The sequence below is a fragment of the Vombatus ursinus genome, unplaced genomic scaffold, assembly GCF_900497805.2.
Source record: "Vombatus ursinus unplaced genomic scaffold, bare-nosed wombat genome assembly UNPS02014816.1, whole genome shotgun sequence".
NCBI lineage: Eukaryota > Metazoa > Chordata > Mammalia > Diprotodontia > Vombatidae > Vombatus > Vombatus ursinus.
In genome coordinates this window covers 8207804-8234842 of record NW_020954594.1, presented here as the reverse complement: position 1 = coordinate 8234842, position 27039 = coordinate 8207804, and the positions used below count along the sequence as shown (strand labels likewise).

The following is a 27039-nucleotide window of genomic DNA, read 5'->3' as shown; positions in this document are numbered from 1 at the left end:
AGGCATTTAGTAAGCAATTGTCAAATGAATGAATTTTGTGTCTTCCTCCATCAAGCTTTTCTGATCAATTTAGCATACTAGTTTCATTTTTCTCTGAATTCTTTATACTCTAGACCAGAAATTCTCAAATTTATTGGTCTCAGGACCCATTTACACTATTAAGGATTATTGGGGACTCCTAAGAGAGCTTTTGTGGGTAATATCTATTGCTGTTTACCATATTAAAAATGAATATGTTTTAGTATGACCATTAAAATAGTTTTAACTTCATAGACCTCCAGAATGGATCTCAGGGACCTCCAGAAGTTTCTGGCCCAAACTCTGAGAACTGCTTCCCTAGGTCACACATTTTGTCATTTAATGATATACCGAGTTGTTCTGTTCTCTAAGTGTTTTACATGTCTGTCTCTTGTCTCCCCAGTGAGTTTAGGGAGCTCTTTGAGGTCGGACACTGTGACCTGTTTTGTAGTCTCCACAGCGCCTAGCAGTGTGCTAGCCCAATTATAGATATTCAGTAAGTACTTTGATCCCTGATACCTTGCAAGTGGCCCACTGTAATGGTATGCCAAAAACAGAGACACAGTTCTAAATTCTGGCTCACTACCAAAAGGAAATTAAAATTCTAGCTATTTCAAATGGATATGGAGCACCTTTGGAGACAAGGCAAATAAGTTCTTAGTTGCAGTGCTCTTTTCCTAATGAGTTCAAGGTCAAATTTGCTCCCAGGACCAATTAGGCACAGTCTAGAAATCAATCCACAGAGCTAAAGTTAGGGGGAATACATAGAGCAACCGCACAAGTCAGGGTTAAAGTTCATCCAAAGAGATGAAAAAAAATAGAAACTTCCTGTAAGACACTTGCAGCTGCTGCAGAAAGTGAGTCTACAATCATGAGGAGTGTTGCTTCAAGTCACAAAATGCCCTTCAATGCCAGAGAAAAAGTATTTTAGTAGTCCTTATGACTTTTCCATTCATTTACTGAGGTGCCAAGTGTGAGCAAAACAGCCTAGAAACTCTATGCAGTGGATTCATTTATTAAATATAGATAGCATTTATGTATCACTTTATGGTTTGCAAAACATTTATTTTCTCATTTGATCCTCACAACAACTCTGTGAGGTGAGTGCTATTATTATCCTTATTTTACATATGAGGAAACTGAGACACAGAGGGGTTAAGTGACTTTCCCAAGGTCACATAACTAATAACAATCTGAGATGAGATTTGAACTCAGGTCTTCCAGACTCCAAGCCTTACATTATAAACACTGCCTCCTATTCGTCTAAGCAAATGCATAGATTTTTTTAAAAAAATGTATGTTTCAAAGTATATTTCATTTTTACTATAGAGAAAGGAGAAATATCTTTAGACAATAAGAATACTGCTAAGTAAATAATATGGACACATTTTGGATCTGTTTTCATTACTTCAGGATTTGAGGTATTTCTTATGTCAGTATTTATGGATACAGTAATCAACTGGAAGAGGTGCAGGGTGGACTGACCTAGGAGTCTGGAAAACATGGGTTCCAGGGGCAGCTAGGTGGCACAGTGGATAGAGCACTGGTCCTGAAGTCAGGAGGACCTGAGTTCAAATACAGCCTCAGACCAAACACTTCACACTTACTAGCTGTGTGGCTCTGGGCAAGTGACTCAGCCCCAGTTGCCTAAAATAAATAAATAAGCAAATAAATAAAGACGGGTGCCAGTCTTACTTCAGACATATATCAGGTTAGGGTATCAGACAACTCTCAGATACTGTAGGTTGTAGACCTCTATGATCTGCATAGGTAGAAGGAGTTTCTATTCCAGAAGTTTCTCAGGCTAAAGAAATCACAGGTTTGGACAAAAAAGAAAAATCCCCTGGAAAAGTGACTGTGACCTCAAAGAATCTTTGACATATCTGAAGGTCAAGGGCTACCTTGTTCCCTTTTTAGAAAGGCAAGGTAAAAATTTTAAACCAAGAAAGGGGGTACAATATAATAAAATATACTGGAAGCCCTTGAAATGAGAGTTTTCACAACTCCTGATTTCAGATGTTTTCCATACCTCTTGCCAGTACAGGAGATACACTCATGAACATTTCTCTCCACAATTCCCCTTGCCTAATACCCTGAAAATTCTCTTCTGATTTCAGCTAGGGGCCCTCCTAGGCACTAATCCTCTTTGTTAATACCTCTTAACCTGGTCTCTAATTGAGGTTGTTTTTCTACCTACCACAAGTACATACATTACTCACAGACAGCTTAACTGTTCACTGTGATTTCTAGAAATCATGCTACTACTTTTATTATCATCTTTCTTTTGGGATTTTGTTGCTGTTCAGTCCTTTCAGTTGTGCCTGACTCATCATGACCCCATTGGGAGTTTTCTTGGTAGAGATACTAGAGTGGTTTGCCATTTCCTCGTCCAACTCATTTTACAGATGAGGAAACAGACACAAACATTGTTAAGTGACTTGCCCAAGGTCACACAACTAGTAGATGTCTAAGGCCAGATTTGAACTCAAATGAGTCTTCCTGATTCCGGGTGAGGCACTGTGCCACCTAGCTGCCCACCTGTCACATAGTAGGTGCTTAATAAATATTTCCTTTTTTTGTTTTCAGCTATATTTTGGTCAAAGTCATGGATTACTTTGAAGGTCTATTCGTTAGACAGTAGGAGCCTCCTGGTGAATGGGTAGCATGCCCTATGTATAATGAACACAGAGAACTTCAACATAAATAACACTTTCCCACAGCACCCTTCTGCTCACCTAGAGCGGGTTATTCATATGAATTCTTAGCAATTTTGGAAACAGTCAGTATAAAGGTTTTTTAAGGTGTGCATCATAATAAATTTTCATTTTCACAGGATATTTTGATTAATGCTTCCCCAGCTATGAAAAGCTCCAGAGATAAATTTGGTTTGATATTGCCAAAGCATGACACTTATAATCTAATGCTAGATGTAATTACCTAGACTGAAGGAAGCCAAGAACATGGAATACATTTATAAAAGTGGAAGCAGGCTGCTGCTTACCGCAAAATTTGGCCAAGTTTCCTGAATTCTGTCCTTTCTCCAAGGTCCCACTGAATCCTCACTGTTCTGTAAGTAGTTCAACTGATACACATTTCACAAGAGTAGCTCGTGAAAATTAACTTTGAAGGAGTGATTAAGCAGGGAAGTTTCTTTTCAAAGCTTGACTGACAAGTCTAATCACACCCTTTCCAGCAAAACTGAATGGGCCTGAGCCTATCTGTACACAGCACGAAACTGAGACAGATAAGACTGGTTCAGAGAAGAAGTAGGACAAGCCTTGTGCTTCTTTTAGAAGAGAGAAGCAGGTGAAGTCAAGATGGCACTAGAATGTGTCAGGATATTCCCTCTCCTGCTTCATTGCCTGTCCCTTATAAGTGCATACGGGGCAGCTAGGTGGCGCCATAGTGCACAAAGCACTGATTCTGGAGTCAGGAAGACTCATCTCCCTGAGTTCAAATCTGGCCTCAGACACTTACCAGCTGTGTGACCCTGGGCAAGTTAGTTAACTCTGTTTGCCTCAGTTTCCTCATCTATAAAATGAGCTGGAAAGGGAAATGACAAAGCCACTCTAGTATCTTGGCTAAGAAAACCCCAAATGGGATCACAGAGAGTCAGGCACGATTGAAAAACAACTAAACAACAACAATTGTACACGGTCCCTTCCCTCCTGTAGAGATGAATTTTTAGTAACTCATTTGTCACATTCTAAACTCTTCTGAAGAAACAAAGAAGTGAGAAAATCAAGAAAGGAAAAGAAAAAAGAGGGTTGTTGTTACTTTTAGTGAAAAGAGCAAGAAATTGTGTTTTCTTGAGGGCTAGGATCTGGTAGTATTGGTAATAGCTCATATTTATGCTTTACAACTTAAAAAGTGCTATACATGAAACTACCCTGGCAGATAGTTAGTGCAAGTATTATTATCCTCATTTTACTGATAAAGCAACCAAGGCTGAATAGTCAAGGGACTTGATCAAGATCAAACAGCTGTGAAGGGGCAGAACCAGAACCCAGGTCTTATAACTCTGTACGTATTGTTTCTTCTACTTAGTACTACTTTAGTAGAATTTCTGCTGGATCTGATTTGGCTTATGACCTGAGTTGGTCAGTGTAGAAGAGAAGAAATAAACTGCTGGTAAGAGGGAATTGGGTCTTTTCCTCACCTGGGATACACCTTTCCCACTTTGCTCAACAGTGTGTCTTTTACCCAATAGACACGAATTCACTTCTACAAGATTTTTCCTTATGTAACCCCACCCCATTCTGCTCTCTCTTAACAAACAACTCCATGTTCTTTTAATTCTTACATATTCTCTTTTTGTTAATTAGATTTTCTTATAACATGAACCATTCTCACATTTGATTATAAGGAGGGTTTTTTGTAGAAACTCTTTGAGTAAGGGGGTACTCATTGAAAGTATCAGAAGTCACCTGTGATAAAGCTATTTTACCTCTAAGTATGGTACTTTAGCAAAGACTCCAAGGATAGAATTATAGTGAGGTTTTATGCGCATTAATAGGTATTTTTTTCACATTTCTTTGAAATGGTTCTTTACTTTTTCTAGGGTGAATGCCATGTAATCATAGAATCAAAGGAATTTATAACTGGCAAGGACTTTATCTAAATTTCACAGTCTTTGATAATAGCAATTATAGCTTCTATTTTTTTTCTGCCTCCATCCTTTCTTCCCAATTGCTAATATATTATACACTCAGAGACTCTTTGCTTATGTAATATTCTAAAATAATTCTCAATCTCACTTTCTTTCCTTGGGTCTCTAAGCTTAGTTTTGATTTACTAATCTCCTAGAATAGACCTCCTTTATCAGGATCTAATAGCCCTGCAGCATATGGCTTTGAGTGCCCAAAAGAAATTTTCATAACACAATTGTCCTTGCTGGGATGGTTTTTCTGGTACAAGGTGAACCCACAATAAAGCTATGATTATCCTATTCATTCTTGTTCTCCCATATTTCCTCTTTCTCTGCTTTCTGTGTCTCTTTAGCTCTTCTCATCTACACAGGTGTATTTCCATCTTTTCAGTTTTGGGTGCTGGGGATACAGAGGCAAGCTAGAGGAGGGACAAAGACCCTGCTTCTAAGAGACTTATATTCTATTATCTAAGACAGAATAGAATGAAGTAAGTACAGAGTATTGGTTGGGGTAAAGTGCTGTGATAAGAATGCAAGAGAAAGATCTTTTTCTCTTAGGGGTGGGGAGAGCATCAGGGAGGTCTTTATGAAGAATATCAAACCAGGGTTGGACCTTGAAAGAGGGAAATAACTTCAAAAAATAGAGATTGGCCAGGGCAAGGGTGGGGAACCTGCAGCCTTGAGGCCACATGTGGCCCTCCAGGTCCTCAAGTGGCCGCCCTATGACTGAAACTGAAGTTCACAGAACAAATCCTTTTATTAAGGATTTATTTATTAATTAGCTGCCAGGGAGTCAATTCTAGATGTATAACTGAGGTTTGTTTGTGTACTTTTAAAAATAGCTCCAAAGCAAAGAAAGCTATGAGGGTATTTTGTGGAGTTTGCGGGGAGAGAGGAGCTATGAAGTTTTACCTACTGTGTCTTCTTCCATACATATTATTTTTTTTTTCTGAGAATAATGGACAGAAATATTTAGCAAGATAATTCTGCTGTGTGCCTCCTAGGTCTTACCCATGAGGAATGTTGACCCTTACACTCTTTGAAGTGAGCCCTGCCCTTGTGAGTTTGAGGACTAGAGCCAAAGCTTCTGTCAATGAACTAATGGAGGAATAATCTAGGAGAGTCATTCGAGGTTGTAGCTTGAATTTTGAAAGAAATTTTCACTATTACAATCTCACATTGACCTGGTTTAACTAAAAAAAAATGTAATTGTAGTCTCCAAAAGCTCAATGCAGGAACAAGCCCAGAGTGCGTTTGGTGTGAAGCATTGGCTAGCCTGCCCTGCCTTCTGGAAGTAAGAGTGAAGCTTATCCATGGGGTCATAGCAATTAGAAGCAGGCTCTCTGAGCCAGTTTGTAAATTGCTTAATCACTCACTGAACTGAACTGAACCTCTGTTTTTGAGTCAGGACATTTTATAAGGGAGCTGAATGTAGGAAGAAAGGCAAGAAAGAGATTAGGTAAAGGGACTCAAATTGATTTCTCCTGTTCCAGTAAAAACACAGCTTCTGGCTGGTTGGAAAGCAGGCTGATGAGAGCAGTGATCAGATGTAAAGAAAAGGAGGTTGGTGCAAAGATTTATTCTTTGTGTTTTGGTTGGAAGGGGAATTTTTCAGGTGACAAAAGGAAGGGGCTGGTAAGTTCTGGAAATCTGTGATTTATGGCCAGGGCCTGAATAATACAATTCAAAGGGAGTGTGGTTAAGTACATTTAAAAGATAATATTCATGAGATAGCAGCCAAGCTTCACTTCCTAACTTGATATTCTATTGCTTGTGACTTGGTAGAAAATACCATGTTAGGGGTTAACTTCAGAAACTAGGTTTTGTTTTGTTTGTTTGTTTGTTTGCTTTTTTTTAAAAACTGTGTTGTTATCTAGATTCAGGTATTAATATTTTCTTGCAGACAAAGGCAGATGAGGGTTGTCCTCCATTTCATCATGGAAGTCTCGATTTAAATGTGAAGCTAGTCTAACTGAAGGTTATTTTTTTTTTTTTGCAATGCCGCAGGTTTGTTGAGTTCCTGTTAGGTGTTAAAACATAATTATGCTATTAAGTTCATTAAAATAAGAATCGTAGAGAAAGAAGAGTCCTGACTTTTGTAATGAGTAAACTTTACTTTTCACACTGATTAAGAGGAAAGACTTTTTCCTTATATTCCATTAGGGAGGCACACAGTGAACTACATTGTTTTTCATTTGTTTGGTTGTTTTCAATATGCAGACATATAATCAGCTAAGTACCCCCTCTCTCTTCACCCGCGGAAGTGTAGCGCACAGCAGGCTGCTTTCTCCCAGGGTGAAACATTCCCATTGTATCTTCTGCTCTCATTTGGATGGAGTAGAGAAGAGACTTTGTGTGAACAGAAAGACAAGGCTGTAAATTTTTAAGCTGCTGATTGTGGAACAATGTTTCTTTAAAGGTGGCTTCTGTCACCTTTACTTCTGGAGCTGACAGTTTAATGTCCTTTTGTGATGGAAAAAAGATAACTCCAGAGGTGATAAAATTGGAGCCTTATTAGGTAGCTGCTTTCCTGTTTTTGTGTTCCCAATCTTTGTCTGCACCCTAGCTCTTCTATTTCTTATCCAGCGATGGACAGAGTGTGTGTGTGTGTGTGTGTGTGTGTGTGTGTGTGTGTGTGTGTGTGTGTATGTGTATGCGTGCAAGCAAGAGACAGAAAGGCCGAAAGAGATAGGCATAGAGAGAGTAACAGAGACACAGATACTTGGAGAGACTGTGAGAGATGGGTAGAGACAAGAAGCATGAAGTGGGACAAGGAGAGGAAGAAGAGGAGGGGGAGAAAAGAAATAGTAGTAGTAGTAGTAGTAGCAGGGAAAGAAGACGGTTAGCCTCTCCAGCACCTAGAATTACAGAAGATTAAAGCTCAGAGGAACTTTAGAGATTGTTTTTTAGATGAGGACATTAAGACTTTGAGACATGAAGTGAACAGGCCACCTAGCTAATTAATGGTAGATTTAGGACAGAACTCAGATCTCATCCTCCCAGGCCAGTGGTCTTTCCATTACACCCCCACTTCAATCACCATGGTCCACTAGGCTGGAATCATTACTTAGACAAGAGGGAAAGGCTTTTCTTAGATGAGATGAATAAATATTGGCTTTGATAGAAGAAGCACACATTTCACATCCAATTAAGTGGAGTGGAAATGTGTGGGACATGGGAAAGGAATGCAGTCCTAGGACTTTCTGGGACCTCCTTGGCTCCATCAATATGCAAATCATTCAACAGTAGTAAAGTTGAAATTACTAGAGTAAGTAATTTCCATTTCCATCACTACTAATCAGTGTAAGGAAAGTGGTGAGGGAAGACGGTTCTGTTACCACTTGTGAATTAATCCTGAGAGGCAGATCCCTGAGAGGGTTAAAAACTTAATCAAAGAATGCCAAATCTGGAAGCAAGCTTAGCAATTACCTTTTCTAACCAATTACTCTTTTTTTTTTTTGGAACAAGTCGGGAAACCAACGCCTACAAAAGCAAAATGACATGCCCACGGTCACATAAGTCACTTACTTAGTTTGTTAAGCTAACAGATTTCTCTTATATACGTAAATATGTGGAAAAACACCATTTTGTCCAAGTGTGTTTATGTACGTGTTTATATATGTGTATATATGTACACATATATAAATATATACACATATACATGTACATACATATGTGTGCATTCATATATTATATATGCATATTAGAATGTGTATGCACACATATATCTCCCCAGTCAAGATGAGTAATGTGTAGAATATCAGCAACCTTCCCTCTGCCACCCTGGTATGCTTTGGGGCCAAAGATCTAAATAGGAAGGGAATTGGCTTATGTGGAATCCTCCCAGCCTCTTGTTACAGTCTGTGGAGCAACCCGGGTAGTAATGATGTCAGCATGAAACTCATAACATGTTTGTCAGCATAATCACTATTTCTGAGAAAGGCTTTCACTTTGACTCAGTCTGAGGCTGCCTGTGAGTAGTGTATTCACAAAGTTCTAATAGAACTTTAATATCGTCATTAGCAAAATATAATTAGGACTGGATAGTGGTATGCCTCTCTCTCACCCTACCTCCCCCAATATTATTTAAAGTCAAATGAAAATGATTTTTTGCATTTTCCATTGTTTTAGATTCTACATACCACTGGTTCATTAGCAAAAATAATCAGATATTGGCTCTTTATAACCTATTAGGCCCTAGTTGATGTGTATATTATAACATATAGATGAAATGAAACCTGGTCACCTAATCCAACTTGGTATGTGTAAAAATATGTATTTTAAAGGAATACAGGAACATATAATATGTGACCTGAAATAGTTATTTATGCCATTTTTTGTGACAGAAAATTAATATTTGAGAATCATCAACCTAAAGATGATAGTTGAAACTGAAAGCAGATATCAATGAGGGTGAGTTGAGCCAAAAGGCTAAAGACCTTGGGCCATACCTATTCAGGAGGAGGAAAGGAAAGTAGAAAAGGCGGAGAAAGAAAACTAAGGCAAATATATTTTCATGTAAGCCAAGATAGGATAAAATTTTAAGAGGGGTGGAGTGAGGGTGTGGAACAGTAGGATTAAGGATTTAGGAAGAATAGAACAGGTTTGGAATTGCTACTCTAAGGCATGCACTTGGGGAACCAACAAGAAATGAATAAAAGGATTGCCAAGCAGCAGTTGACATGTTTCTTAGCGGAAATTCAGAGAGAACCATCATTGCTGCCCAGGGCACCATGCACGCTCAGACAGGCACCTTCACACTGACTTGTTCTACTAAGGGTGCAAGAGGGGAATTCTATGTGCTTCACCTACATTGGGAGATGGATAAAGAAGAAGACAGTGGGAAGAATCATCCGAGTAACTTTTTTTTTTGAATGAACAAAGTCTGGGTGAGGTAACTAAGGACTGAGAATTACTGTGGGAAAAAAGTCTGAACTGTTTTGTAAGTGGCAAATAGCAATCCTTTTCATTCTCACTCTAATGTGGAATAAATAGTGTTTTTATCTTCTTGTGTTGGCACAGATGGTGGGAAAATAGTACGGTCAAGGTGTGGTAAAATGTTCTGAACCAAGAAATGGGCATTGCAACAGCTTTTATGTTTTAATTTCACCTTTTGTACAGATCTCCTTAATAATCTTTGGCATGGCTTGTAACCTCTTTGTCTCCAGTTTCCTCCTCCATAAATTGGAGATGATGATTGTGATTATCTCCAATTTATAGAGGAAATGTGATGAAGATTATTTAAGTCCCAGAAAGCACTTTGAAGATGAAAAGTATGGTATAAGTGATAAATGGACTAATTAGTGACCTTATAACCTAAAGTTGAAGGTGCCTCCAAATTCATAAACCTAGTTCTCTCTAAGGTGAATAGAAATAGAAATTGTGCTTGCTCAGAGCCAGGGCAGTATTGCTGCCATATTGTTTTAATAAAGGTGACTTTTGCTTTTCTTTATGGCTAGCACAGATAGCACAGAATTGTAAATCCAAGTAATAAATCTGTAATAACAGTAGGAAGGAAGGAAAGAAAGTGATAAAGAAAGAAAGAGAAAAAAGGAAGGAAGAAAAGAAGGAAGCATTTATTAAGCACCTACTATATGACAGTGACTATCCTAAGTGCTTTACAAATATCCTCACAACAACCCTGGGAGATAGGTGCTATATTATCCCCATTTCACATTTAAGGAAACAGAGGCATTAAAAAGATTAAGTGACTTTTTCCAGCTAGCAAATGTCTGAGGCAGATTTGAACTTGAGTCTTTCTAAGACCAAGCCTCATGCTCTATCCACTGTGCCCCTAACTTCCAGTAGCAAAAAATTGCTGGACATAAACTTCAGTTGTCTATAAATTAATCTGGCAACTGCAAGTTATCCAACATTTCTCTTCGTTTTCTGCTGAATGCTTCCTGTGAAAGGGAGAGCTTAGTCAATCATTGTTCATAGATGATTATTCCTATATTTCTCTAACATGCATATTTTGACTTAAAGCAAGTTAGACGGAGTGGTAAGGTTTCATTCCTTTCCACATATTATAATAGACACATCAGTTAAGGCCTGATATCTCATAGAGTCAATACAAGATTATTTTCACTCATGAGCCAATGTTGTGTAGAATCTAAAATAGAGGAAAATGCAAGGGAATAGTGAAGTCATAAAGCTGGAAATACTTGTATGGTTTATGAGAAGTTTCATGTTAGAAAACATTGTTCTAATGGTTAGAATCTAACCATATGGGAAGGACAGCTAGATGGTGTAGTGGAAAGAGTGCCAGATCTGGAGTCGGGAAGACTCATCTTCCTGAGTTCAAATCCAGCTTCAGACACTTACTAACTGTGTGACCCTGGGCAAGTCACTTAACCCTATTTGCCTCAGTTTTCTCATCTATAAAGTGAGCTGGAGAAAGAAATGGCAAACCACTCCAGTATCTCTGCCAAGATAACCTCACATGGGGTCATGGAGAGTCCAGACAAGAATCATAGGTGAAATACACCCTAAAGAGATAAAAGAAAGAGGATAAAAGATCCATATTGTAGAAAAGTTTTTTATAGAAGCACTTTGGGTTAAAGGACATGGAAACTGAAAAGGTGCTAATTGGTTGGGAAGACTGGCTCTGCAAATTGTAGAAAATGAATGGAATGGAATATAATTAAGAAATGATCAAAGTGACAGGTTCAGCAGAGCATTTTTAAAGTTCTTACTATGTGCCAGTCACTGTGCTAAGTGCTGAGGATATAGATACAAACAAAATAGTCCCTACCCTCAAATATGTTACCTTCTAATGAGGAGGGAGAGACAAGACACAGAGGGTAACTGCAAGTGTGGGAGAAAGGGTCCTCATGTTGGGGAAAGGTGGCTGGCAAAGTTGTGGTGGAGCCCAGAGAGTGACTTGAATGGGAAGTGAAGAGAAGCATGACTAGGGTACCTCTGGAAATGGTGAGGCCATGGAGGAAGTCACCAATCAGAAGTGGACCCCTAAGGGTAGAAGTGTCCCCAGCCCAGAGACCTCTATGGAAGGAAAGGCAGCTAGCTGGTGAGGAGACAGAGAAGTCCAAGGCAACATATGTGATCTGATACAGAAGAAAATGGACAGAACCAGAAAAATAACTCATACAATGACAGTAGTGGTGTAAAGGAAAATGATTTAAAAAGCTTTAAGAACGCTAATCAATGTGATTATCAGCACTGACTCCAGATGAAACATTTTTCCCACTTGGCATAGAGGTGTAGAATGAGACATATTTTCAGATGAAACCAATATGGGGATCTTCCTTCCTTCCTTCCTCCCTTCCTCCCTTCCTTCCTTCCTTCCTTCCTTCCTTCTCCTTCCTTCCTTCCTTCCTTCCTTGCTTCCTTCCTTCCTTCCTTCCTTCCTTCCTCCCTCTCTCTCTCCCCCATCTCTTTACTTCCTTCCTTTCTGCCTTTTTTTTTTCGCTTGACTAGGCTTATTTATTACAAGGGAGGTTTTATTAAAAATTGAGGAGAAATGGTTAGGGAAAATAATGATAATGTTGCAAAAAAGAAAGTATGACAGAGGAGAGTGTCAATGTAGCATTTTTTAAAATGCACAAAAGAACAGAAGGAGGTTAAGAAGGAAATGTAAACATGCAGATAGTTGGAGCGAATGTGCTAAATTTGTGTATATAAAATAAAACAAGCTATATTATAATGGAGATTCATACACAATCCTCATATTCTGTTTTTTGAATAAGAAAATATTCATGTTGGTTTATCAAGTTCCGAATGACAAACCATATTTTAAACAAACAAACAAACGAACAGGGCAGGGTGCCTGGTTTGTTTAAAGCCCTAGCCCTTTGAAAAGGCTTTTCCACCAGCATTTTATGTATATATATAAACTGCTCTCAGAAGATTTTGTAGTCTTGAAAACTAATACAAAACTGTCAACAGCAAGCTTTTATTGATCATCAACTGCAGTATTTAGACAATTGGTGGATGATATTTATATGTGCCCTTGTCTGATTTTTCTTAGGTTCCTTCTTCCTTTCAGGTGTCCTTGAGTGGGGGAGGGGGCCGAGAGCCAGAATCAAGGCAAGGTGGGGGGATAGGGGGGAGTGTTGACAGTTGCTGAGATGAAAGGCTAAACACCCAGAGTAAAGATTTAAGGACTGAATGAGAAGGTTAAGAGAGTGCTAGGCAGATCTTTATAAACATAAAACAGAAGTGTGGTACAATGGAAGGAGCCCTCACTCTGGAGTCCTAAGCCCTGTGTTCAAATCCCATCTCTGATGCTCATTGCATGTGTATGAAGCCATGGGCAAATTCCTAGGCCTCAGTTTCCTCATTGGTAAAAAGAATGAGAGGGTCTTTGTGGGCCCCTCTAGCTCCAGGTCTCTGATTCCATGACTCACTCTTGGGACACAGATACATAGAAGGTAACAGCAATATTACTCAAAGAAGTGATAGAGGAGGTTGATCTACTTTTCACTGTAATTCCTTGCCCTCTGTATCCCACAGATATCTTATGAAGACAAATGAAATATGAAAACACTTAGAAGGCTCTAATGAACAAGTATTTATTAAATGCCTATCTAGGCAGAATTATGCTAGGCATAGTGGAAGATATAGGAAAACATAAAACATGGTTGCTGCCCTTAAAGGAATTTACAGTCTAGGTGGGAGACAGGAAGGGAAGGGAATAAGCATTTATTAATCTATTACGGATTTGCTAATCTATTATGTGCCAGGCACTGTGCTAAGTGATTTTACAAATATCTTATTTGATCCTCACAACAACCCTGGAAGGTAGGTGCTATCATTATCCCCATTTTACAGTTGAAGAAACTGAGGCAGACAGAGGTTAGGTGACTTGCCCAGGATCATACAGCTAGGAAGTATCTTAGGCTGTTTGTACTCTCCTCTTCCTGATTCTAGACCTAACACTATATCCACTAACAGGGCTTCTTAAACTTTTTCCACTTGTGACCCCTTTTTAAGCAGCAGTATTGCCGGTGTTCCGAGGGCATATGCAGTGCAAAGTATGCATGCTTTGTGTTCAGAATCAAGGCTGCAGTGAAGCTGCACAATGCAACATGGACAGGTGCTGTCAGAAACGCCTCAGATTCAATATGCATTTGATTTTTGATTAATTTTTGGTCGTTGTGCATTCAAAAACCTTTTACTGTTGCCAAATTTTTCACTACCCCATATGGGATTGTGACCCATAGTTTAAGAAGTACTATTCTATACCACCAGTTGCCTTGAGTGCCTTAGGATGTATAAGTATGAAATAGCCCCTTACAATTCAAAAATATATATAAGTAAATGTGAAATTTACAGATAGGCTTGAAGATCGTCTACCAGAAACTACTCCAAGTTCAAGGAACTCTGTGAATCAACACATACTCAAAACCACAGCTCAGGAGTCTCCACTAGTATGTTTACTTTTATAAAGTCAACCAGAAAGGATAAGAAACACTTTGGTGCAAAAGAAAGAACCCCAAGGTCAGAAACCAGACAGCAGAGAGTTAAGAGGAGAGAGGAAAGGAAGTGGAAGCACTGAATGTAGATGGTCTCTTAGGAGTTTAGCTACAAGAGGGAAGAGCGATACCTGAGGACAGACAAATCAAGTGAGGGTTTTTAAAGGATGGGGGAGGCAAGAGTATGTTTGTAGGCAGTAGGGAAGCAGCAAGTAGAAGGGGAGAAACTGAAGATTTGTGAGAGAGTAGAGATGATACAAGTGACAATCTGTTGGAGAAGATAAGATGGAATGGGATCACTTTGGATGTAGAGGGGTTTGCCTTGGTCAGAGAAGGACCATCTCTTCATGTGAGATGGGATGAAGGAGGAGACAGCAGCAGAAGGATTCAAAAGAAGAGAGAAGAGGTAGTTCTTAGTGAATTATCTCAATTTTTTCTGTGAAATGTGAATCAAGGTTTTTAGCTGGTAGTGTTGAGAGGAAGAGGAATCATGAGAAGTTTGAGAAAGAATAAAAAGGTTTGGAAGAGTCATTATAGTGAGTGGAATGTTGAATCGATTAAGAAGGTATTAAGGGATTGCCTTTTTGCAGTGAGGATCTAGTTGAGACTATGTAATATAAATTTGTAGTGGATCCAGTCAGTGTAGTGAAGAAATCAGAAAAGATGTTAGATATAAGCCAAACCAGAAAAGATGAGGTAGATTATAAGGGGAAAAAAGGACAGGTGGGAACATAGCAACTTTAAGAAAGGAATACTGTATTTCTTGATATTTTTACTCCTTTTTTTGTTTTTGTTTTGCCCATCCATCCCAAGGAAAAATATTATAATGAGGCTCAAATTTTATTCTCTCACATACCCTTGGTATGTTTTGCAAAGATTTAAAATTCTTCAGAGTAGGACCTATCCTTCCTCTGTTATCTGTAAAGTGTTTCAAATACAGCTACACTCAGAAACACACTTGAGCATCATGAAAATTAATGAAGGTTGGCCAGTTCATGTAACCCAGGAGGAAGGAAATGATAAACAGCTAGTTTTAAACTTTTAAATTGGTTTTTGAAATTGAACTCTGCACCTGCATTTTTCCTTTACTTTGTGGGAAATCAACTCAAACAACTATTTAAAAAGTAGAGTTTCATGCTGCAATTAAAATACTATTTAATGTATATAATTTTTCAACTCCCTGTGGGAGTATCAAGCTGTCGTTGTGTGCATATCTTTCTTTATATATGTGGACTTCCTTCTGCTATAAGAGGTAATAGTTGTGATTTGTAGACCAAATAATTGTGCTGTGATTTTGTTATCCATGCAGAATGCTGGAATTTTTTATTAGGGGCTGACTTTACAAGGTTATCAACTTCCAGAGCTTGAACTATCTGCTTCTGGTTGTTTGACTTTGCAAGAATGTAGTTAGCATGGTAATCTTTTGTGGGAGAATGACATTCATTCTATACTTCTACATCTTTGGGTAGAGTGGTTCAAATCTGCTTTAAATGATAAGACGTTTCCTTATTTTATCTGATCTTAATTCTCTGTTGTTTTTTTAATTGAAAAAAAAAAAAACCAACCAGGGCTCCAGAAACAATGGGAATTAACTATGTGAAATTGCTAGAGAGGGTAAAGAAAGCAGACCAGAAAATGAGCACTAACAATTCTATGTCTTAAAGTAAAAATAGACAACATTTCTTCTAAAGTAAAGCTAGATATGTTCCCCTTGGAGCAGCTGAAGTGGTGGTCTGATTGCTAGTTAGGCCCAGAGTTAGTTTTCTAGGTCAGTTCGGTGTTCAGAAGCATCTTGTTTTAACACAATTTTTGTGTTGGTACCAAATTAATTTTATTCCTGAAAACTTTTGATTGGATATAGAACCCCTGTGCCAAAGCAATAAAGAATCATGGAGAAAGTGTTTCAGTGCCCAGAAGATTATTGGGTACAGAAAGGTTTGCTTTGGCGTCGATTTGAAGTAACAAAGATGAGGCACCATTGCCTTTATTTCAGCACTGATTTTATATATATGTATATGTATATGTATATGTGTATGTATATATGTGTGTATATATACATATGTGTTTGTTTTTAGCATTCATTTTTTAAAAAATTGAGTTCCAAATTCTCTCCCACTCACCCCTGCCCTACCCATTGAGAAGGCAAGCAATACATCAATTATACACGTGAAATTATGCAAAATATATTTCCATGTTAGTCATGTTGTAAAAATAAAAAGAAAGTAAAAAAAGTATGTTTCAATCTTCATTGAGAATTCACCAGTTTTCTCTCTGGAGGTGGATAACATTTTTCATCATGGGCCCAATTGTTTTGTCATCTTGATCAGATTAGCTAAGTTTTTCACAGTTGATCATGTTTATAATATTGCTGTTACAATACAATGTTCTGGTTCTGTTCACTTCACTTTACATCAGTTCATGTAAGTCTTCCCAGGTCATCCTGAAACTATTCTGTTTGTAATTTCTTATAGTATCCCATCACAATCATTTACCACAACTTGTTTAGCCATTCTGGACAGGGGAGTCCATCTCTATCTAGACCATCCCCTCAATTTCCAATTTTTTGCCACCCCAAAAAGAGCTACTCTGAATATTTTTGTACATCTAGGTCTTTTCCCCTTTTCTTTGGTCTCTTTGGCATATAGACTTAGTAGTGGCATTGCTTGGTTAAAGTGTATGCACAATTTTATAGACACTTGGCATAGTTCCAGATTGCTCTCCAGAATGGTTGGACCAGTTTACAACTCCAACCACAAGCACTGTCATATTCAAAAGACCCCAAATACTATACACTAAAATGCTCTTTTTAACTTTGATATTTCTAAAAGAAAAAAGAAGAAAAGAAATTTATTTCTTTTCTGTCTCTGGGACTGGCATAATGAACCACAGAAGTATGGATTAGTAGGCCCTTAACCAGCAGAGACTACATTTCAACCTCAGAAATTGATTATATTTGTGCCTTAATCGGTTATTAAAAGTAATAAACTTGTTGAAGTAAAGCAAGGATAGTGAATAGTACACTGAGCAGCATCAGAGGCTAGACGTGAAAGAAATTGGGTTTGTCAAGTCAGTGGTAGTGAAGTGTATTATTTATTAGCAGCATGGTGCCAGGTACACCATAAATACTTGTTGATGGATTGATCTTTGTATACTCAAGTGTTTACACCAACAACATTTATCAAGCAAATCCATATTTTTGGTTGGGGCTTAATTCACTTTCAAAAACCTCAGACTATTTTTTCCCTAGCAGAGAACTGAACTTTGATTTTTATTTGCTTGTGAGATTCTTGGCTTCCCTTTTCCTCTGGAGTTGTTAGAAATCACTTTCTGCTCCAAAAGGTCCAAATCTTTGACCAATAGATAGCTGGAAAGAGATTCATGGGACTGTGTTCTAATACTTCCTGATTTAATTCAATAAAAGTATATTAAGTACCTGCTATTTGTTATCACAGAAGGGAGGATCAGCTGAGCAGAGACCAAATCTGTGAATTCATTGCTATAGGGAACTTCCCAGATTCCCTTTAAAAATTCAGATCAGCACCTTCTCTGCAATCTTGGCAAATTTTAGAGAGTTGTCTAGAACATTGAGTACTTAAGTGACTTGCCCTGAGATTACATGACCCATATGTGTCAGAGGGAGGAATTAAAACCAAGTCTGCTTGGCTTCAACATCAGTTCTCTACCCAGTACACCATGTTGCTCGTAAAGCAAGAAGACATTTAAAACTAGTCTTATGATTTTTTTCCATATATTATGATACAATAAAGCTATTATGACAAAAAGAATAGCAGTGTGTCCTAATGGATTAGTGGCTGATTTGGGGGTCAAGAAGACTTGAGTTCAAGTTCTGTCTGTGACACATACTGGTGGTGGGGTCATAGGGAGATCACTTAAGCTCTTAGTGATGCTCTTTGAATTTGTGAATTTGCAGTAGATGATTATGATGGAATACTATTGCTCCCAGCTCTTTCAAATTGCCTATCTGTATCACTGGAAGGAGTTTCCACACCAAAGAGCTCCCCACATAGGTAAAATCATACATAGGGTATGGATTGGAGGAGTTCAGCTTAAAGTATAGTCAAGGATCACAGGTTTTGTGTAGAACAAGAAACCCACTCCATTGAGTCTATTCTTGAGTCCAGGCTATGACATGTAAAGAGTGAGAGAAATTATTATTTTACTATTATATTAATAACCACTTATTAAATTGGGATCTAGGCTTTCCCCCTCAGTTTCCTCATTAAATTCCAGCTCATGTTAAAGTCAGTCTCTGAAGGACGTGACTGTTTGAGCGTATTTCTTCTAGCCCTCAAGGAACATGCTCTTTAATCTTGGGCAGGAACCCACTCAACTAGGAGACCTAACTTCTGTTTAGAGTATTAGCAGAATCCAGTCTGGTTGAGACTTTCCCTGGGGAAAGGAGTCCCTGTCCTCGTACCTCTCCATTAGAGTTTAGACTGAGTGACCTAGCTCATGAAGGAGAAAACCAACCAGAGTGGTCTGGATGGAGATGGATTCCCTTGTCCAAATTGCTGGAGTCGACTGAATCTTATGATCGAGCCACATTTTCAGTAAGAGAAGCTGAAGACTTTTAGCACACCTCCTCATTAAATGTCTACCAATAAGGGTTGAGTTTCACTTGTCAGGAAAGTTCCCTGTCAGAAGGTACACACCCAATTTAAGGTGTTTCAGTGTATCTCTCGGTGTCTTTCATTCCTGAGAGAAACCACTGACCATCAATTTATTGATTGCTAGCTAGCCTAATCAATAAATTGATTATTAATTACCCAGAAACTCTGTCTCTTAGGGTTTTTCATTCACTTCAAAAGTGGAGAGTGATTTTAAGGTCAATGCAGGTATGTTGTAAGGTTGGTTTAAAAATGTCATCAGATGCTTGGCACCATCACCTATATGTCAATTCCTTTAAAAGAGATTTTTATATCACTTGTAACTTGAGTACAGAACCACGTCAAAATCATTTTATAAAGCCAATCAAGATAGTTACAAGTTCTGTTATAAAGTTTGTAACCTCTAAAGCTATGGAGTAGCACAATGTAAGATTATGAGGGCATTTGTGGCTTTTGTGTTCATGGACTTCTTTTCTTTCTTCCCCATTCTCCTTAAGTCTGTTCTTTTATGAATAACCATGGAGATTTTGAGTTGGAAACACCAGAGCAAAGTTCCCTGAACTTGACATTCTATCCCTGGCTGCCCCGCTTTCCAGCAAATGAGCTCCCAATTCACTGTGACCTCTTAGAATCCCTGCTTCCTTCAGGGCCATTGCAAATGTTGCTTCCTCTGCAAGGTTTTTCTTGGTCCCCAGCCCCTAACTGTTAGTGGTAGCTCCCTCCTGAAATCATCTTGTATTTACTTATCTAAGTAACTGTTTGTTTCCACCCCAAGCAGAACGTAAGCTCCTTGATGAAAGGGGTTGTTTTGTTTTTATCTTTGTGTCCACAATGCTCTGCATAATAAGAGCTCAATGAATGTATGTTAAATTAATTAGAAAGGTTCTTAGAAGCCAAAGCAGTCTCTCTTTTTTTTCCAATGCAGAAATCTCTTGCATATTATCAATCCTAATAATGTGGCACTCCCAAACTGAAGGCAGGACTTTATTTTTTTATTTAGTATTTTATTTTTCCCCAAATTTCCCTAATTATATGAAAAACAATTTTTAACATTCATTTCTAAAATTTTGAATTCCAAATTCTCTTCCTCCCTCTCCATCTCCCTCATTGAGAAAGCAAGCAATTTAATATAGGTTATCATGTGGAGTCATGCAAAACATATTTCCATATTAGTCATGTTGTAAAAGAAAACACAGACAAAAAAAACCCCAAAATCAAGAAAGCAAAAAAAAAATGTTTCGATCTGTATTCAGACTCCATCAGTTCTTTCTCTGAGGATGGATAGCATTTTTCATCATAAGTCTTGGATCTTTGTATTGCTGAGAATAGCTATGTCATTCACAGTTGATCATTTTACAATAATGCTGTTATGACATTTTCCTGGTTCTCCTCATTTCACTTTGCATCAATTCATGTAAGTTTTTCCAGGATTTTCTGAGAGCATCTTATTCATCCTTTCTTATGGCACAGTAGTATTCCATCATAATCATCTACTACAATTTCATTCCCCAATTGTTGGACATCTCCTCAATTTCCAATTCTTTGCCACCAGAAAAGAACTGAAGGCATGACTTTAGATGTTGCCTTAGCACAGTGACTGTCACCTAGTAGGAGCTTAATTGATGGATTTTTTTTATTATCTGATCACTATGGAGTAAGGTAGGGTCTTTTATTGCACTTGGATACTGTGTTGTTAATAACAGTAACAATAATAAGTGGCATTTGTATAGTACTTTATAAAGTTTGGAAAGCATTTACAACAGTCTCTCATTTGAGCCTCAAAACAATCTTTTGAGTTTAGTGATTTTGTCCCCATTTCACAGGTGGAACAACCAAGGCTGAGATACATTGCCTATGGTTACACAACTTATAAGAGGCAGAGCCATGTCTTTCTGATTCCACTCTAGCTATCTGTTATTGATACAGCCTAAGGTGACTACATTTGCTTACACTCTAGTTTCTAATAATAGACTACATTTACATAGTGCTTTATAACTTACAAAATGCTTTCTTTATAGGTGTACAAGTATTACTATCATCCTATTTTGTAGATGAGGAAAATAAAACTCTGTGATGTGAAGTAATTTGGCTAAGATCCCACAGCTAGTGAATGTCAGGTCTGAGACTCCAAACCAAGTCTTCTGACTCCCAAGTCATGGCCTTTCCCACTATGTTATGTGGCAGGAACTCTGTAAAAACTGATCAGGTGAAGAAATTATTCCTGTTTTAAGAAGAACATGTCTTGGGTGGACACTTAGAAATTCAGAAGTTGACACTGGTGTTAAAACAGATTTTAAAGGTCCTTTAGGTCATCCTCATTCCTTCATGGAGATGTACTCTAAAGCATCCTAGATCTAGTTTACTTTTAAAGACTTGCAGAAAAGTGTATCCATAATATCCCTTGGAAACCTTTTCAATTGTTTACCAGCCCCTCACTGCTAAAATTCATTTCATAAAACCAACTGAAACCTTCATGCTGCAGTCTTCCTTAAAAAACAAACAAACAAACAAAAACCTCATAGCAGGGAACAAGAACAAAGAGACTCACTGGTCTCAGTATGAAAATAATATAATCAATGCTTGTCAAATCACTTTTAGCCTTCTTTTCTTAAGGCTAAATAACCTGATTTCCTTTCATGTTTCCTCATAGATCTAAATTCCAAATAACTTCCTTTTTAAAGTCTCCTATTGATTGCTAAAATCCAGAACTAGCATAATGCCTACTTAGGGTCTGATTATTCCGGGTAGGATGAGAGGAGTTCCTGTATATGTGACCTTATAGAACATACATGGACATGTTATATACATACATATATATATGTGTGTGTTTGTATACACACATGTGTATAGTACATCTGAACTATAGAATATATTCATGCAGTGTGTGTGTATATGTGTGTGTGTGTATATATATATATAATATATATATATATATATATGGAGAGGGGGTGGGTGGGAGTTGAATGACTCATGACACCTATCAGGTTGTGCTCTGGACCAAATTGCTGAATCTCTTGGTTCTCCCAGGAAGTCTCAGAATGGTTGCTGAGATGTAATGGTAGAGGTAGCTTCCTCAGCAAGAGATCCACACATCTATGAAGTCACAGGTCTGGCAAGAAGTTATTCTATAGCTCCTGGTTCCAAACATTCTAGTCATAGGATCCACTTGATGAAATACTTTTATCATCATGCTAAATAACATCTTAGTGGCTTGATTTCATCTACTTGGGCCGGGTGAGTAGCTCAGTCTTTATCATAAGTAACATCTTAACCCCACTAATGTAGACATCATAGATAATATGCAATTATTTGGCAAACCATGACAATGTGTGGTTTCATAAGCCCATGGAATATCCTTATTCATATTTCTTAGTGACTTGGATGGAGAGTTTTAGAAATATAATAATTTCTCCCCTGGCAGTACTATTTTGGGATTTCTCTCACTGACTTCTCCCTCATGCCCCAGGAAGCTCATTATTGGGAAAACTTCCCATAAGATCCCACCAGCCTTGGTACTCCTCCGTATCACTACCCTCTGCCCCTCTGTTTGGAAGGTGGCACCATGAACTTCAAAACTTCTGTTTAAGGAGGGAGCTCAGCTCAGACATTTCATTTCTCCCCTGGCTATACTCATTTGGGATTTCTCTGATGGACTTTTCAACCAGGCCCCAACACCAGGTACTTTCCTTTGCTTTTCAGCTTCCTTGTGTATGTTGTCTTCTCCTATTAGATTATAACCTTCTTGAGGGTAGGGACTATCTTTATTTTTATTTGCATCCCCAGCACTTAGCACAGTGCCAGTCACATAGTAGGCACTTGATAAATGCATATTGACTAACTGAATATAATTGTATGCTTAGGATTCTAGCCAATGTAGGTGAAGACATAATTGGCATGCTTATCACATTTATGGATAACATAAAGCTAGGAGTGATAGTTAACATGGTAGGTGACGGAATAAGGATCTGAAAAAGGCTTAGCAGGCAAATATAATAGGCCACCTCATCAGATAAAATTTAATAGAGATGGACAGAACATTCTGCACTTGGTTTAAAAAATAAATTGTGGTTTAAAAAATAAATTGTGCAAGTACAGGCTGAGAATATAGTTAGAACACAGTTTATATGGAAAATGCCCTAGGGATCTTAATGGATTGCATATATAGTATTAAGCCAACATTGGAATATAAAAGCCAAAAAAAGTTTGTGTGAATTTAAGTTGTATTATAGAAAGACAGTGCTCAGAATGAGAAGGTCAATGGTCCTATTGAACTCTGCTACAGACGGACCTCATATTCAGTGTTGTGATCAGTCCTGGGTGTCATATGTAAATGAAGCATGTTGAGTTATTGGAACATATCCATAAGAAGGCAACCAGCCTGGTGAGGGGACCCCAAATCATGTTGAAAACAGATCCATTGAAGGAATTAGGGTTACTTAGAGAAAAGAAGGCTTAGTAGGGGCAGCATTGCTGTCTGCAGATATTTCAAAGGCCCTCTTGTGGCATTAGATTTGGTTCTGCTTGGCCCTGAAAGTAGAAATAGACTAATCAATTGATAAGTGTTTATTAAGCACCTATTATGTGCCCGGCACTATGTTAGGCAGTGAAAATATGAATGAACAAAAATAATTAATTCCTACTTTCAAGGACCTTAAGTTCAAATGAGAGAGATAACAAATACACATGTAAGTATATACAGAATAAATGCATACGCACACATACACAAAAGTAATTGGAGTGGAAAGGCTAGCAGTTAAGGGGAGCTGGAAGGACTTCATGTAGAAAGTGGTGCTTGAAGGAAGAGCAGGATTGAGCGGGGTTGAGGGAAGAGAAGGAAGGAATTCCACCAGTGAGTGACAGGTCCAGAGGTCCATCTTTAGGCTTGGCATACATAAAGCAGTAGAGCTCTTCAAAAGTGGAATAAGTTATCTCTAGAAGTAGTGAGTTTTCTGTTTCTAGAGGTCTTTAAGTGGAAGCTAAATGGCCACTTAGAAAGATTACAGAAAAGATCCATGCTTCAGGTATCATCATAGATAGACTCTGAGTCCCTTCCAGTTCTAAGGTTCTATACTCTGTTCAGGTCTTTTCAAATTCACCATTTCATTCTGTAACCTTATGCAGTGATTAAAAAAAAAATCTAAAGGCAGAAAATGTGTCCCTAAGGAAGTTCATCTTTTTTTTTGTTTCAACCTACATTTTCATCCCGCTGAAATATTTTTTGAATCTTTATTTTGTCATTTCATGTAATGCCTATTTTTCTTAGCTTGTCATTGCAGGAGTTCTTTATGCTAATGAAATCACAGGTCCCTTCTCTTTCCCTTCTTTATCTTTTCATGTCTTCATCAATAAAAATAGTTGAATAAGGTAGGCCAACTACTGACACTGATCATGCTACTGTTCTGCTTTACTGTACTATCTTCCATCCCCTAATACACCATCTTGTCCAGAAGGAAATGAGAAGCTATTACATGTCATATTTAAATTCTAGGATACTATATGGATGGCATTTCCTTGATCTACCAAATTAATAATACTTTCCTAACCCTAAGTGTTGAAGATAAGATTTGAACTCAGGTCTTCCTGATTACATGTCTAATACTCTATTCACTGTGCCAACAAAACAAGCAATTTCTCTGTTTTAAAGATAAAGAAACTGAGGCTCAGAGAGGTGATCTTCCTGAGTCACCCTGCCTTATCTTTTTGAAGTCCTTAGTGGACCTGCCAGTGTTTACCTGGGCCTCCTATATACCTACCACTTCTATCCTTCCTGCTAAGGAAAGAACAACTATGATCTACTAGTACTTTATGATTATGGTAGTGGCATTGACCTCATCAGGCATTGAGTTCCTTATATGGCCTAGCATTGTCCCAGGGTACAGTGACTTCCATGAAGTAGACTTGGAAGGCTTAGGATGCCAACCCACCCATGAGAAGTAGATAATCAACTACTAGGATAAGGCAACCCATCATACTGGGTGATGGTGGCAGCCACTATAACTTCAGGTTACTTAACTTTTTCCAGAATTTCTGGTAGGGTTGTCTAATCCTGTTTCCTGACTGATATTAAGTCAACTATCTTGGAAGAAACAACTTCTTTCTCTTTGCTGAGAGGCAAACTCTCCATATGTGCTACAACTCCAGCCACATAGGAACTCTAAAATATCTGGTAGAAAGACACTACAGTTTACAAAGTGATGTGGCTCTTGTAATGTGCAGTGAGTGAGCTATGACTTGAGTTAGCTCTGGTTGATACAGTGTAGAAAATCTTCAGGAAGTGTTGGTACTAAAGATTTGGACAAATTTCAGTAGAAAGAGGTTTGGACTAGGACTAAAAAAGACACGGATTGGGGTGCTAGTTCTGTCCCTTACTAAATGGGTAACATTGGATAAGTCATATCATTTCTCTTCACTCCTGTTTCTTGACATGTAAAAATAGAAATACCGCTCTCTTCCCTGCCTGTCTTGTACGGTTGTTGTGAGGATCTCATGAGATAATATGAAAGCTCTTAGAAAACTGCAAAGCTTTTTTTCTGAGGTTTGTAAAGCAAACCTTTAAAATGTGAGGTTTGAGGGTGGTGGGATCAGCTTTGTACATGGGGTCGGGTAACCCAGTGTGATTAAGAGAGCTTTTGTTGCTGAGTGATACTTCACTAGAGTCTTCTGAGTGATACTTCACTGGAATATATTATATGTTGCCTTTTCTAGTACAAAACTTGGTTTAATATAAATTGATCTCAAAGGAAGTATCAGAGGGACTAATTTGTGACAATCTCACTTTCCCATCTTGTCCTGTGAAAGGAGTGCTTAGAACACTCTTATAAATATAGTAAGACTAATTCGTGTAGTAAATAGAGCTGTGTTTGGAATCAGGAAGACCTAAATTTAAATCCTGCCTCAGACAATTACTATCTGATAGTCAGCAAGTCACTTAACTTCTCTCCACCTCAGTTTCCTAATCTGTAAAATGGCAGTAATGATAGAACCTACTACCCAGGATTGTCGTGAGGATCAAATGAGATAACATTTGTAAAGTGCTTAGCATGGTACCTGGCACAAAGTAGAAGATATATAAATTCTAGCTTATATACATATGTATTAGCCATATAAAGGGCCTCACAAACCTTAAAGTGCTATGTAAATGCTAGCTAGTAGTGTGTAGTTTTCCTAATCAAGCCTAAATGCAAAATAATTTTCAAGAACCTCAGCAATTCATCCAACTTTAGTATCATTAATATGACTTTAATTTCTCTAAACATTCTCACCGTGGCAAGTGAAACAGTGGACCCCCCTAATCTGGTCTGTGCATTGAGGAGCAAGCTCATAAATTCACAGGGACCAGGAAGAGGAGGCATGACATGATGAGAAATGAGTTGCTCAGTTCACATTGTCCAAAGCTGAAAATGCTATCTGGGTAAACCAAAACTAGACATCTTTGTGTAAAAATAAACTCTCCCCACCCCCCACCCTCCCATAGCAACCAGTTAATTTTTAGTTTGAGAGGATAAAATGATCTATTTGCCTCTTCATATGTTTGTATTTGGTAGAGATGCAGGTTTTGATGGCATCATAGATGAAGAGCTGGAAAGGACTCTAGAGGTCATCTGGTCCATCCCTCTCATTTTACAGGTTTTAGAGATGACACATCATTTTTGACAACAAAAGCTTATTTTATTTTTTTTGTTTGTTTTTTGTTTTTAGGCAATTGGGGTTAAGTGACTTGCCCAGGGTCACACAGCTAGTAAGTGTCAAGTGTTTGGTCTGAGGCCAGATTTGAACTCAGGTCCTCCTGACTTCAGGGCCGGTGCTCTATCCACTGTGCCACCTAGCTGACCCCAACAAAAGCTTATTTTAAAAAAAAAAAGTCTTGGTAATTGTGGTGGCTTAATACTGTCATTAGCTAATAATTCAAGGGACATCTTGCACTGAGGACAAACATCACTAATGGTCATAAATCCATGATTCAAATAATCTTGAAAATTTCATTCTCCAGGGAATCTTGGAGGTCATCTAATCCAAGCCCCTCATTTTATAGTTGAGGAAAATGAGGTCCAGAGATGATAGATTACATGATCAAGTCACACAGGGGCAGAGGTAGTATTTGAACCTGGGATCTCAGATTCTATATCTATTGCATTTTCCACCAGACCACACTGCCCCTTAGGTTTGATACTTTGCTGATAAAACAGAGAACTAGATTTGGAATCAGAGGGCATGGATGTCAATCCTAGCTCTAACATTTACTGTCTGTGTGACATCAGGCAAGTTTCTGAATCTCTATGTGGCTTAGATTTCTTTATTAGCTTTGAACTAG

The 27039-nt window shown here is 38.2% G+C and overlaps 1 protein-coding gene across 13 annotated transcripts in view; it reads left to right on the top strand.

Moving 5' to 3' along the window:
- Positions 1-27039, top strand: part of LYPD6B (LY6/PLAUR domain containing 6B) — a 223117-nt gene that overhangs the window by 181414 nt on the left and 14664 nt on the right. The window contains exon 1 of one of the 13 annotated variants that reach the window (XM_027835724.1): positions 6209-6229. The exons of 11 other annotated variants lie outside the window; for them this stretch is intronic. The gene's annotated coding sequence lies outside the window, so the exon portion shown is untranslated. Of the gene's footprint in view, positions 1-6208; positions 6230-9323; positions 9524-27039 lie in introns of those variants that run through there. One more of the 13 variants, XM_027835725.1, reaches the window with a different exon arrangement.